Source organism: Crocodylus porosus, unplaced genomic scaffold (genome assembly GCF_001723895.1).
Source record: "Crocodylus porosus isolate Cpor-Errol unplaced genomic scaffold, CroPor_comp1, whole genome shotgun sequence".
NCBI lineage: Eukaryota > Metazoa > Chordata > Crocodylia > Crocodylidae > Crocodylus > Crocodylus porosus.
Genome location: NW_017728918.1, coordinates 73,059,065 through 73,073,431, shown reverse-complemented (window position 1 = coordinate 73,073,431; position 14,367 = coordinate 73,059,065). Strand labels below are relative to the sequence as shown.

The window sequence follows — 14,367 nt, the reverse complement described above, 5'->3', positions numbered from 1 at the left end:
CTTTTGACAGAACAGATCCGACAGCAAGGAAGCCAAGATAACTGGAGGTCATGATCCACCGAGCCTGGGCAGCTCTTGAGATTCTAACATCTTTTCCCACCTGTTCTGCCATTGAGGACTTGTAAGCCCATGGCTAGGGGCTGGGCAGGCTTATTATAATGGCAACCTACACTTGCCATGATACACCAATGTCAAAGGATATATGTGGTTTTTCAGGTGGGGAAGCATCACCATTTGCTGTCCCCACCACATCCTGGTGGTGTTGCTGCTGCTTGGCCCACAACTGCTTATTCATCAGAGTAACCCCTACTTATTTCACAGCTGACTTGTCCTGAAGTTTATTTCTCTTATCTGCCACCCATGGACATGCTGGGTAGCAGTACAGCTTTGCATTCACTCACTGGAAATGAAGAGGAGAATTACAGCCATTAGATTGCCTAAAATGGCCTCTGAATCTGTTAACTTTGTTTTAGTAAGGGTTCAATGTCAGGGTTAATTTTTAAAATACTGTTTTTTTGTTTTTTTTTTTCCCCATGGCAGTCATTTTATTAGTTTAAGTTATTATTTCTTTGCCAGGTTTTGTATTGGTATTGGATTAATATTGTTGTTTCTCCACTTCTTTGCCTGATGTGCACATTTCTCACTACTTCAGCATTTAAACATGAATTAAAAGTATTCTTAATAACTGGATTTTGATGGAATCATATTTTTAAATAAAGAAAAACTCTTTCCTGGAAATATCCCTGGTCTCATTGCAAATCGTGTTTATTGTTTAGAAAAGCTTTCTTTATTGTCATACTTTATACTTCATACTACGTATCATAAAGAACATTTTCACAACTACAGATACCCTATAGATTGAGGTTTCCAAAGTTTGGCATTTATACAAATACTAGACAGATGTTTGTGCCTGGTATCATATTACCTAATATTACAAATCTACAAAAGTATTTAGATGCCAAATACCAGAAGAAATGCCATTTAAATGAAAGTCAGGTGTCAGGTAGTGGGCTGGACTAGATGAACTCTGAAGGTCCCTTCCAATCCTACTTCTCTAAGATTCTATGATTCTATGTGCATTTTTTAACCTAAGCCTAAGTCTTCTTAAATGAAGCTACTTTTGACTGTATCAGTGCCAAATAACTGTCAAGATTTCACTTCCTTTTGCTATGGCAATCACAGCACAATTATATTTTGAGTGTTTCTATTAGTACCTGAATATTAATGATCTCTCTTCAGCACAGAGAATATTCAACTTTGTATAGTGAGTGAAACATTGCTTTCTTCACTGTCACAAGTTATAAATGGGAAACATTGATAGGCATTGACTAGTATAACTGGCTTACTGATGATCGAAGTAGAAGTCCTGAAAAAAAAATCAGTATTAGCACTGTACACAAAGATGATATTTACATAAACTACACAAAATCAGACAAAATAGTTATCCGATTGATATATGAACACTGCAGGCATAAAAACAACTGTCTTTGGCAATCCCTCATGGTTAAGGATGATTATTTCCCATGCACATCTTATCTTTAGGTCTGAAGATGGCTGATGAGGCTGATATGGGATTAACAGACTGCTTCATCCAAGTGCTAGGTGACCTTCTTGTAACTACCACTGTCATGCCAGTTCATAATTAGGAGCTTCCAGCCTCACAATCCTGCTCCTGTTATTACTAGCTGGCTGCCAAAGGGCTTTAAAAATGTGCTGCAAAAGCCATTTTCAAGGAAGATTCCTGTGTATGCTTTCTTTTATCATGGAGATGCTGATGCACATCAGCTTCCATATGGTTCTTGATAGAAAGGGACCTTAATCCAATGGCAAGGAGACCAAGACAATTAGAGATCTTGTTCTGCTGCATCCTCTATCTGCCTTTGCAGCTGTTGAGAATCTAACATCTTCTTCTCCCTGCTCCACCATTCAGGACTTGTAGACCCATGGCTTGGGGCTGGGTGGGCTTATTAAAATGTGGACCCATACTAGTTATGTCACAGCATTGCTAAAGAATGTATGTCATTTTTAGGCAGGGAAGCATTTCCACCTGCTGCACCCAGCACATCCTCGTGGTGCTGCTGTTTGGTTTGCAAGTACCCGTGTCATAGTTTCATAGTGCTTAGGTTTGGAAGGGACCTAAACAGATCATCAGGTCAGGCTCCTTGTCCTGGGCAGGAATGAGTGCTGAGGTCATAAAACCCCAGACAAATATCTGTCCAGCCTCCTCCTGAAGACCCCCAAGGTAGGAGAGAGCACCGTCTCTCTTGGGAGTCCATTCCAGAGCCTCACAGCCCTAATTGTAAAGTAATGCCTCCTGATGTCCAGCCTGAACCTTCTCTCTAACAATTTGTGTCCGTTATTCCTAGTAAACCCAGGTGGTGCCTGGGGGAACAGAGCCTCCCCCAAACCCCTCTGGTCCCCCCCTGGTGAGTTTATAAACAGCCACCAGATCCCCTCTCAGCCTTCTCTTGTGGAGGTTGAATAGATTCAGGCCCTTTAGCATCTCTTTGTAGGGCCTGACCCTCTGTCTCTTGTCCATGTGAGTGGCCCTCCTCTGGACTCTCTCAATGCTAGCCACATCCCTTTTGAAGTGCAGCACCTAGAACTGGATGCAGTACTCCAAATGCGGCCTGACCAACACCACATAGAGGGAACAGATCACATCCATGGACCTGCTTGTGATATATCTGTAGATGCACGACAAGGCGTGGTTAGCTTTACTGACTGCTTCCTCACATTGGCAGCTCATGTTCATCATGGAGTCAACAATGACTCCAAGATCCCTTTCTACCACTGTGTTGACAAGGAGGGTGTTCCCCAGCTATAGGTGTTGCTGGTTCCTTCTCCCTAGATGCAGCACCTTGCACTTGTCTGAGTTGAATTTCATCCTATTCTAATCCTCCCTCCCCTGTAACCTGTCTAGATCTAGCTGGATTCTGTCCCTTCCCTCCAGTGTGCCCACCTCGCCCCACATCTTGGTGTCATCAGCAGATTTGGACAGCGTGCTTTCCACACCCACATCCAGATCGCTGATAAAGATGTTGAACGGTACAGGCTCCAGGACTGAGCCCTGGGGGACTCCACTGTCCACATCCCTCCAGGTCAAAAACAACTTGTCCGCTGTAGCAAAACCCCAAGTTTTTCTTTTTTTTTTATTTATTTTAAAATGCATTCCCTCCCCTTCCCGAACCATTTCTGACTTTTTCTCTCCCTCTCTTTTCCCTATAGATAAGTATAAGTAATCTAAGATGTAGGATAAGCTTTAACATTGTATTTTAGGTAGTAAGTTTTATTTTTCTCTCCCCTCTTTGCAAATAAGTTCCCTGCTATTTTGATATCGATACCCACTGTTTAATAAGTGATAATTATTATGTTTGTGCTGCTTTTATATTGTGTGATTACTGTTTTATGCCCATACATGTAAGTTAGTGTAAGTCATGTCAAGTTCCATATTGTATATCAAGCCTCCATCTTGTGTCCTCTGCCCAGGTATCTCCTGTGTTGCAACTGTATGATTCATGTACCCCTCCCATGTAAATTGGTTTCTGGATGAATGAGAGTGATTGGGAATGATTGAAATACAGTGGTAGCAGGCCTCTACTGAATGGCCTGTAATGACCAGGCCATCACCTCGCATTGATTCATCCAGGAACCACGGACCTGACCCAGGAACAGAGACAAGAACCCAGCATTTGAAAGACAAAAGACCCTGAAGAACCAGCAACCCTACCATTGTACCCCACCATTACAGATACCCGAAACTGCACATCCCTACATGAAGCACACATGTTCAGTACACCAGGGGTTGAACCTTGCCTGGGCATGCCTTCTGTCACTAGGGTCACACAAGTTCTGCCCCTATTAAAAGGGGCAGTGAAGACAGACCCAGTGGGATGCCTTCTCCCTCTGGACCAGCACCATGCCATACCACCTATCCACCCAGAAGCCCTGACAGTGACCCTGCTCTGGACAACCCGTACTGGACAAGGACCTCCTTCCAGCCTGGATAGGTAGCTATGACCCCCACCCCACTTCAACCAAGAACTTGGACTTTGCTTCTCTTCCCTACCTAGACTCCAAACCTTTTACTGAGTCTCTTTCTTCTGCTGCCATTGTGAGTGTGTGTGTGTGAGTGAGTGTGTGTGTGTGTGTAAACCAATGACTTCATGGGGCTGTGTAGTGTGTTGTCTGTTTAATAAAACTATTATCTGGACCCCTAAGTTGGGTTTTGCTTTACTACGATTTGGCCCTGCTCCAATCTCTGCTCCTCGCCCTTCTAACTTCTGTCTCATTCCTCCCTCTCCTGCTTCTGACTCACTGCCATCTCCAACACCTGTCCTGAGCTCCTCCCTGCCTCCAAACCCCCAGTTTCTTTGCCACTGTCTTATCCCTACTACTTTTTCCTTTTCCACTGAGCAACAAGGTTTCTGCCTCAGTTTCCTTCCTGGCTGTCTCCTCCTTGCCACCACTTATCTGCCCCGCTCCACCAATATCTTAGCTGTCTGCCTCAATTTCCAGTCCCAGTCTACCTTAAGTAAACCCAAGCCTCAGTTCCTCAGTCAGCTTCTCTGTAATCCACTGGTTCTAAACCTGGTTCTGGCAACTTTCACTCCCTACAATTTAACTCTCTCTCTCACCTGAGCCTTCCCCCAAATACACACATACACACTGTACCATCCAAGTTAGGCACTTGCCTGTGTGTATGTGTAGGTGGGTTGTATGTCTGTGAACTGGTGAGTGTGTGTGTGTATATATGTATGTCATTGTGTACGTGATATATGAATTAGTGATCTGTGTCTAACTTTTGGGGTTTATAGTGTATGTGCTTGAATTGGTGATAGGTATGAATGTGCCTAGGCTGGTTTGGATGTGTATGTGCCTAAGCTGGTAGTACGTGTGTGTATGCACCTAATTGATTTGTATGTTTGTATATGTGCAACTGTATCACACCATCTTGTCTAACACCACAATATTGAGATCCTGAAAGTTGGCCTGACCCCAAAGAGCAACACCGCCACCACTCTCTGGGTGCAACCATCTAGCCAATTTGCCACCCATCTGACTGTGTAGGCATCAATGCCACAGTCATCTAGTGTTTTTTGTTTGTTTGTTTGTTTTTTATGAGAATGGGGTGAGAAACAGTGTTAAAGACCTTCTTGAAGTCCAGGTAAGTGACATCCACCTCAACGCCCTCATCCAAAGTCTTGGTAACCTGGTTATAAAAGGAAACCAGGATAGTCAGGCAGGATCTGCCCCCAATGAACCAGTGTTGGTTCACCCCTGAGCATTACCTCCCTTGCTGAGCCCCTGTAGATGTGTTCCTTGGTAATTTTCTCAAAGGTCTTCCCAAGGACCGAGGTAAGAGTTACTGGCCTATAATTTTTTACTGTCAGAGTTGTCAGTGCTTATTTCGCAGCTACCCTTACCAGACGGTCGTTCTTTTATCCACCACCTGTGGACATTCTGAGTACAGGTCTGCCATTCTCTTATTAAGAGGAAAGGTCTTCACTGCACTGTTAATCTGGGCTGTCATCAGGTTTTCAGTTTTAGCTTCACCTTATCCGCAGACCACCTCTGAGCCATGCTTAGACATACTTCAAAACTGGACCTCTTGGAGTCACAGGAAAAACAAACTAACAAAAAACCACAACTGTAAAATTAACCTTATCCACAATATTTATAGATTGATTCTGACTTTTTTAATTAGCTGAAATATTCACCATCATATAAGTATCCTTCAAGCCAGAAGTAAGGATGCACTGATTAACATAGCAAACAATCTTCCTCATCAGTTAATAACCAAATAAGCTATATTTAGTTCTCTGCTGGCAGACAATCAAAACCTCAAGTAAGCAATTGTTGTTTTAAAATGTAAATAACATTGTCCATGTGCTGGCCACAGGATGCAGATTACTCTGGACAGACTGCCTTTGAAGCACAGAAAATTAAAAAGTCACAGACAATTTTTGAATATAAAGCACTAAGTCTTATGTGAATCAAGCAATTGGTATTAATCTTTTGAACAAGGCAAGGTGTCTTGTTTTTCAGTTTTATAGTTTGCATTAATTATGTATCAACAGCTTATTTATTATGTATAAAGGCTGACAGAGTTGGAGACCTATCCTACTGTTCCTTGTAATTGTGTCTTCAACAGCAGAAAATATTTGACAATAAATATCATAAAAGATTAGAGGGGAATTTTAACTTTTCTTTTGTATATTTTGCCCCTTTCATCTCCAAATGTTCAGTGTTGCTTGAGGTGAAAGTTTTAACTGTTACTGAATACTAGCATTTTATCATCTCTGCTTTTCAATTTACTGCATGTGCATTGCGATATACATATCTAAATTAAGCTCCCAAGTTCCCAGAAAGCTTGCACAGCACAAGTATAATTTATTTTCAAATATGTGCAAGTTTTCAGTTGTCATTGTAATCAAATACAGTATGATACCATTTAACCATGTCATGCAACTGCATTCCTATCTGATTTGGAGAAAAGAAATGAAAATGTAAGGAACCTATCCAGGGTAATCGCATTAAAGCACAGTTTGCAAGTAAAAGCCTACATGTCCTTGAATTCTTGAAAATTGTGATGGTCACCTTTTATACTGCAAAACTGCAGTTAAAGCTAATGGCAGTATAAATGGAAAGTTGTAAATCTAGGAAAGCATCTAGCCAGTCTTTAATTCCTAAAACATAAATTTGAATCACTGAAATAGAAAATATTTTGTTCCTTGGTTACTCTTACACTGCTTTGCATTGTCCCAAGAGGATTTCATAGATTCTAAAGAATCAAATCAGTTATACATTGCTACTCCATAGAAGGAAGTTAATCCAATAAACAGCGATCAAAAGGCTATTTCCAAAATGTGTTTCACACACAGAATGAATGCATGAATAAAGAAATAAATACTTCTTCTTACTTATATCTATTGCACACAGCTCACTTGTGTTCAGCTATGACTGGCTGATGGAGGGACTGAGTCAGCAGAAGAAATAAGTTTCACATCTCCTACGTAAGGCCATATAGTACACTTGACGTCAAGGTAAGTCCCATATATTGATCAAAGATAGAATTTGGCTTTTTTTCAAGAGCTACTGCTCTTATCAATGAAGTTGAGCTTGTAACCTCTAGATCTTTCTCATCTTTTCTCATGTTTTACCCTGACTTGAAATAATATTACAGTTATATAACTATATTAAAAGGAAAGTATTTTCTACAAAAAAGGTTGAAATCCTTAACTTTGTAAAGAAGTCTGGAGTCACCTAAAGCATCATGGGACAAAAAGGAATAAATCTTCCAAATTAGTATCAATTGAAAGAAAAAAATGTAAGATTTTCCATCAGAATTTTTTTCCTAAAAAGATTTTCCCAAGAAAGTGTCTTCTTTCCTTGTAAATTTTCATTTATTCCTCAAAAAGCTATTAACCAATAACTTTTTTGAATACTGAAAGCCATATGCTTAAAAAAATAAAATTGGATGATTGCAAAAATTATAATTAAAAAAAGCAAATGAATAAATACAAATTTCCAATGAAAAGTGAAAAAGAACCCCACAGAATGTGGTCAGCTCCAGTAGCAATTATATATTCAAGAAGACTGTGGAGATGAAGTATCATACTTACCAAAATTTCATAGTCAGGAAACAAAGAATAGCAAAACACGATCACTTGAACTTTAGAACCAAAACTGGGATCCTCATTTATAGAATGATTTCTCTTTTGCCTTTCTGCATTAAAAGAAGACTATGGCATCATCATACTACTCAGTCTTGAAGCCTGAAGATATTGCAGATAAACTCTCAAAATAGGTGAGCAATGACCAATATCTAGTATATCCATTGGCTCTTTCTTGTTTTCTACCCCAATGTTGTTCACCATTTACTCTATCTCCTGAGTTCCATTAAACCCTTTAATAGTTTTTCATTGTTTTCTCTGGCTAATTTACTCCCCTTTCCTGTTTCTTCTACTTCAGTGTTGCCATTTTAATTGCAACCCTCTAAAAGCAATATTACCCATAAATGCAGCAGCAACCCTGTGATTTATCAGGCTGAAGTGAAGCTACTAGTAACAGAAACAGATTCCTCATTGCTTCCTCATGGGCTGGGCAACACAAGAACAGGATGTTCTTGATTACTTCACCACACATGCCTATGATCTGCCATATACCCTTTCTTTGACCATATACAGGCACTTTTGATGTTTTTACATATGTTTCAGGTTGGAGTGTGGGGATTTTAATTAGAGAGTCTCTCGGGTGTTACACTAATTAAACCACGCACAGCATCTCAAGTACTTAGCATTTGAAAATAGTGGCAAAGGTGCTTTAACTAAAGCTTGCTTTAGTTAAAGTCTCCCCACCACCATTTTGAAATGCAGGGATGCTGAATAAATGTAACACTGCAGCACACTGCAGTGTTTCACCTGTTTCAGCTGACTGAATTAATATATAGGCTAATCTATAGATTAATCCAGTCTGCCCTGATGTGTTTTAACCAGAACATGTCAGAGAATGTGTATAGGTGGCCTATGTTTCTACCAGGAGAATCTCTGCTCTCCTGGTAAAAAGTATGAATATACAAATGTTCATTTAATTTCTCTCAGGGAAAACATGCCCCCTTCTGGAGAAATGATTCCAGGTGTCAGCCTGGAAGATCTTGCCTGCAAAAGAAACACTCTCACAAGAATAAACATCAGTACGCTTCTGCCCTCACCCCCTGCCTATCTGGCCTAACAGGGGAATGGAGAATGGGGCAATACTCTTCATGCTGGGGTATAACAGGTGGGAGGCCTTGTCCCACAACTCCAATCTGTTCCTGGACCAGTTCCCAGTCTAAGGATTGAATTTGGAAGGTTTCCCTTCTATTGAGCCTGGTTGCCTCTAGAAATCATGCCTATTCATGGCCTTTTATTACCTTTTCCATTTTACTAGTACTGGTCTAATTTTTTTGTCATTTTACACAGGCTGAATATTGTCTGAGAAGATTGAAATATAGGGCCGGGTCATTGAGACCAGTCCCTTCCTAATGGGAGGACAACCATATAATTAACCTTGATCATAAAGTTATTAACCTCTATCTTAAAACTACTTAAGGTTAGACAGTTTGCAATCATTGTTTCCTACTGGAAGGCAGTTTAGTACTTCACTGTGATGGTTAGAAACCTTCATCACATTTCCAGTCTAAAGTTATATGTGGGCAGTTTATATCAATTTGTTCTTGTGCTAAAATTGTCTTCTGATTTATGTAGTTCTAGGCCATCTCTTGAGGTTATACTTACCCGTCAGATGAATTCATATGTAATTCATACAGCTCCTTCAAGTCTTTGTTTTGTTAGGCTACACAAGTCAAATACTTTCATTCCTCAATTGTACAATAGGCTCTCTGTTACCATGATAAACTTAGCAGATCATCTATGCCCTTTCAATATGAATGCATATTTATTGAATACAGGTGAACAGAAATGTGCAGTCTTTGGATGAGTATTCTTATAAAGGGCTACACCATGTCATTCATATTTATCTACTGGAAATCCCTCACCAAATACATATTAAATTTGATTTTGCCTCTTTGCTAGCCACATCAAATTAATGGCACAGAGTTATTCTGGAATAAACTAATGTACTCCTCAGGCAATTCCACCAAAATAGCTCCCAGCTTATAGTAGAAATTCATCTCTAAAGTGGAAAAATGTAATCAAGTTGTATTATTTTTGTCTTCATAGTCATTCAGTGCCTCCTGTAAAATATTTTAATCCTCTCTGTACTGATAATGCCACTCCTTAATTTGTTTCAACTAATTTCATCAACATATTTCTACTTTTTGTAACAAAATTGTAAATAAAAATGTTAAATGAAGTAAGTCACAAGACTGATCCCTGTGGAACTTCACTGTTACGCTTCCTCTCCCTGTTATTGCATCCTCTTTAGCCAGCTCCTTAACCACTTTACAGTTCTTGTACTAATCTCTATCTCTTTCAGTATAATTACTAATTTCCCAAGTGGCACCATATCAAATGCTTTATTGAAGTCCAGATAGATTACATCTACCACATTTTCTTTGTCTACAAAATCAGTTATTTGATCAAAGATAGATACTAGATTGGTCTGGCACTATCTACCTTTGTTAGGCCCATATTGCATTTCATTCCTTTTTCCATTTACGTCCATGTTTTTAATTATTCTTTCCTCCAAGTGGTATTCTGAAACCTTACACACTGCTGATATCAGAAGAAAGATCAGAAAGCAAGAATTAACTGTACTGTGAAAAGTTTTATAGTTGAAGACCTGGGGTATCACTGGTTATACCTACATGAGATACTACATTGTCAAAGCAATGAACTACAGTGACATAGCTCATCACTATGGCAATATAGCATCAGTGGGCATGAACCATGATGCAATGCTACTATGCAGAAGAATTGGAAATGACATGTGCTGCCAGGACTACACAGTAACAATAGTTGCTGAGCAGTCATTTAGTTGCTAAAGCCAGTACTAGATGACTTCAGTAACAACTATACAATCAGGTGCACATGTAGATGTGCCCTGTGGGTTATGTCTATAAATGGATATTTAATGTACATTATCTCAATTTAAGGTTCATTACGGGCATGTGTCTACATGCCTGCAATCTTAATGTGACTTAAAATGCTGATTTAAGGCTATTCAAACCTAAGTTTTATACCTTTATAAAGCAGGTATCAGATTTATGCACAAATAGTTAAATTGCATTGGTGAACCTGTAGACATACTCATGTGCATTAATGTTGTATGTATCCATTGAATTGGGACTAACTTTAGCCCCAAATCGGTCTGCACACCCAGTATAATACACATTAGTGCATGCATGTGTGGACCTGTCCCTAAATAGCCTTCGTGCACATTAGACTAATGCTCATTAAAGTTAGCCATGTGTGAAAGCATGTGTAGACACCACCACTCTGTTTTAATAAAAAATAGAAATGGTTTAAAAACTATGTTATAAACATACCTTTTGCATGTATGTTGACATGCAAAATGACAGAGACTTTCATAGATTTCATAGACGTTAGGGCTGGAAAGGACCTCGAAGACCATTAAGTTCAGCCCCCTGCCCCAGGGGCAGGAAGTCAGCTAGGGTCAAAGGATCCCAGCAAGAGAAGCATCCAAGTGTTTCTTGAATGAGTCCAGAGTAGGTGCCTGCACCACTTCTGCGGGGAGTCTATTCCAGGTCTTGGGGGCTCAGACAGTAAAGCAATTTTTTCTTATGTCCAGCCTAAAGCGGTCTTGGAGGAGTTTATGACCATTAGTCCTTGTTTTTCTTTGGGGAGCTCTGGTGAACAGATGTTCTCCCAGGTCCTGATGTACACCCCTTATGTACTTACAAGCAGCCACCAGGTCCCCCCTGAGCCTGTATTTTTCCAGGCTGAAGAGTCCCATGACTCTTAGCTTTTCTTCATAAGGTCTATTCTCCTGCCCTCTGATCATGCACATGGCTCTCCTCTGGATTCTCTCAAGCCTCTCAACATCCTTCTTGAAGTTTAGAATTAGATGCAGTACTCCAGCTGCAGCCTCAAGAAGGCTGAGTTACAGTGAGAGGATGACATCCTGAGATTTACTTGAGAAGCATCTATAGATGCAAGCCAGAGTATTATTTGCTTTACCAGCTGCAGCATCACATTGGTGGTTCATTTTCATCTTGTGGTCAATCATGACCCTCAAGTCTCCTCCAGAAGTGGTACTAGCAAGCATAGCACTGCTGAGCATATAAATATGCTGCAGGGTTTTTTGCTTACATTTATCAGTATTAAAAGTCATCAGGTTTGTTTCTGCCCACTTACTAAGTTTATCCAAATCAGCCTGGATCACTAGCCTGTCCTCAAGTGTGGATGCTATGTCCCAAAGTTTAGTGTCATTGGTGAACATAGCCAGTGTACTTCTGACAGCAATGTCCACATCGTTGATAAAGTTGTTAAAGAGAACCAGTCCTAGGACAGAGCCTTGGGGGATGCCACAGGTCACGGAGCTCCATAATGATTTGCTACCATCGACCACTACTCTCTGGGTCCAACCTAGGAGCCAATTTCCCAGGCATCACACTGTGGTGTAGCCAAGGCCACAGTTGGCCAATTTTCCCATGAGGAGGTAAGTTATGGGACACCAAATTAAAGGATCTTTCAAAGTCCAGATTTATGATGTCAATCTCTTCTCCCTTGTCCAGGTGATATGTCACCTGGTCATAGAAGAAGATGACATTGGTCAGGCACAACCTACACGCAACAAACCTGTGCTGGCTGTCCCTTCAGGATGTTGCCTTCAGCCAGATTATCCAGAAGGGAAGGCAAACAGCAAAAGTAGGCTTTATATATCATGATTTTAGGAAACTGTACTTTTGCAGGGGAAAAAGGAATTTTCCCCTGCAAAATTGCATAGCACTTTTCTCCAAGATGCAGCTCTAAGTTTCTAATCTCAAGAAAGGCCATAGTTCTGATGGCCCCCATTCAGAAATGTTAACAAACTTGAACATGATGGACAGAGCTCTGAATTATCAAAACATCCTACTTAATATAAATACATGTTTTTCTTTGGCAAAATAATTTTTAATTTTGAAATTGAAGCTGAATAATTAAATTAATGTAAATGTTTTTAAAAAGCTCACTTAAAGTTAAAACATTTTCAAATTATCAAGAAGAAATGTTTTGTTCTAAATAAATTCTTCTTATTTTTTAGATTTTCAATTTGTGAAATTATTTGCAATTTTTTACCTTTCATTCCAATTGAATATTAGGAAAATACCATCCAGATGTAACTGTTAAATCTCAGCTAATCATTCACAATTAGTACAGATAAATTAATAGATGCAGTAATGACTAAGTAAAATTATAGACCTTCTCCTTCAAATCACTTTGAAGTTCCTTAAGTTTAGGACAAATGAGACACAGCATGGCATTCTTCTCTTAAAAGAAAAGGGGACAAACTACCAGATGCATACTCAAGAGTTGGACCTTGACTAGTAATGTCAAAGTGTGGTGAACTTGGGTAATGGAGATTGAATCCTAGAATCATAGAAAGTTAGGGTTGGAAGGGACCTCAGGAGGTCATCTAGTCCAACTCTGTGCTCAAAGCAGAACCATCCTCAACTAGAGCATCCCAGCCAAAGCTTTGTCTAGCCAGATTTTGAAAACCTCCAAAGATGGAGCTTCCACCACTGCTTTGGGAACCTGTTCCACTATTTTACTACCCTCCTAGTTCCAAAGTTCTTCCTAATATCTAATCTAAACTTCCCTTGCTGCAACTTGTGACCATTGTCCATGTTCTGTGATTACCACCACTGAGAATAGTCTAGCTCCATCCTCTTTCAAACCCCTCTTCAGGTACTTGAAGGCTGCTATTAAGTTCCCTCTCAATCTCCACTTCTCTAGACTAAATAAACCTAGTTCTCTCAGTCTTTCCTCATAAGTCATGTTCCCCAGCCCTCTTACCATTTATGTCACTCTCCTCTGGACTCTCTCCAGTTTATCCACATCCTTTCTGTAGTGGGGGGCCCAAAACTGAATACAAAAATCCAGATGTGGTCACATCAGTGCTGAATAGATGGGAATTATCACTTCCCTTGACCTATTGGCAACACACCTACCAATGTACATCCTAAGTGTAGGACTTTGAACTTGTCCTTGTTTAACCTTATAAGATTCCTTTTGGTCCAATCCTCCAATTTGTCTAGGTCACTCTGCATCCCAATCCTACCTTCCAGCATATCTACTACTCCCCCAGCTTGGTGTCATCTGCAGACTTGCTAAGGGTGCACTCTATGCCATCTTCCAGGTCATTGATGAAGAGATTGAGCAAAACCAGCCCCAGAACTGTCCCTTAGGGAACTCCAGTTGATACCAGTTGCCAGGTAGACATCGAGCCACTGATAACTACACTCTGAGCCAATGCTCCAGCCAGATTTCTATCCACCTCACAGTCTATTCCTCCTACCCATGCTTCCGCAGCCAGCCTGCAAAAATGTTGGGGAGACCATATCAAAAGCCTTGCTAAAATCCAAGTATACCACATCCACTGGTCTTCCCACATTAGGGGTGTGCAAAGCTTCAGTTGCCGATTGAATTTGGAAATATTTGGCACAATTTGGAGGCTGAACTGTCAAATCAGAATTGAACTGGGAAACCAAAAAAACCTTCCGAAATGATTTGGAGCCTCTGAATCATTTTGGACAAGATTTGGAGAAAGATTTGGAGATTCAGAGATTCTGAAGGCAGTCTTTCATGGGAACAGAAACTGAGAGGAGAGACAAGGAGCAGGCAGAGAAAGACTGACATCTGTAGCTGGTCAGTGACTGTGATCCTTCCCTGAATTCCCTTCCAAGCACAGTGCTCTGGGGGA

General features: G+C 40.3%; 1 long non-coding RNA gene across 1 annotated transcript; it reads right to left on the bottom strand.

Annotated features, from left to right (window-relative positions):
* Window positions 1–3,068: 3,068 nt before the first annotated feature.
* LOC109312230 lies at window positions 3,069–13,998 on the bottom strand. The gene is made up of 3 exons (XR_002101760.1): window positions 13,886–13,998; window positions 13,640–13,645; window positions 3,069–3,083 (listed from the first exon to the last, which is right to left on the bottom strand). It is a non-coding gene; the product is annotated as an uncharacterized LOC109312230 (long non-coding RNA).
* Between the last annotated feature and the right edge of the window lie 369 nt (window positions 13,999–14,367).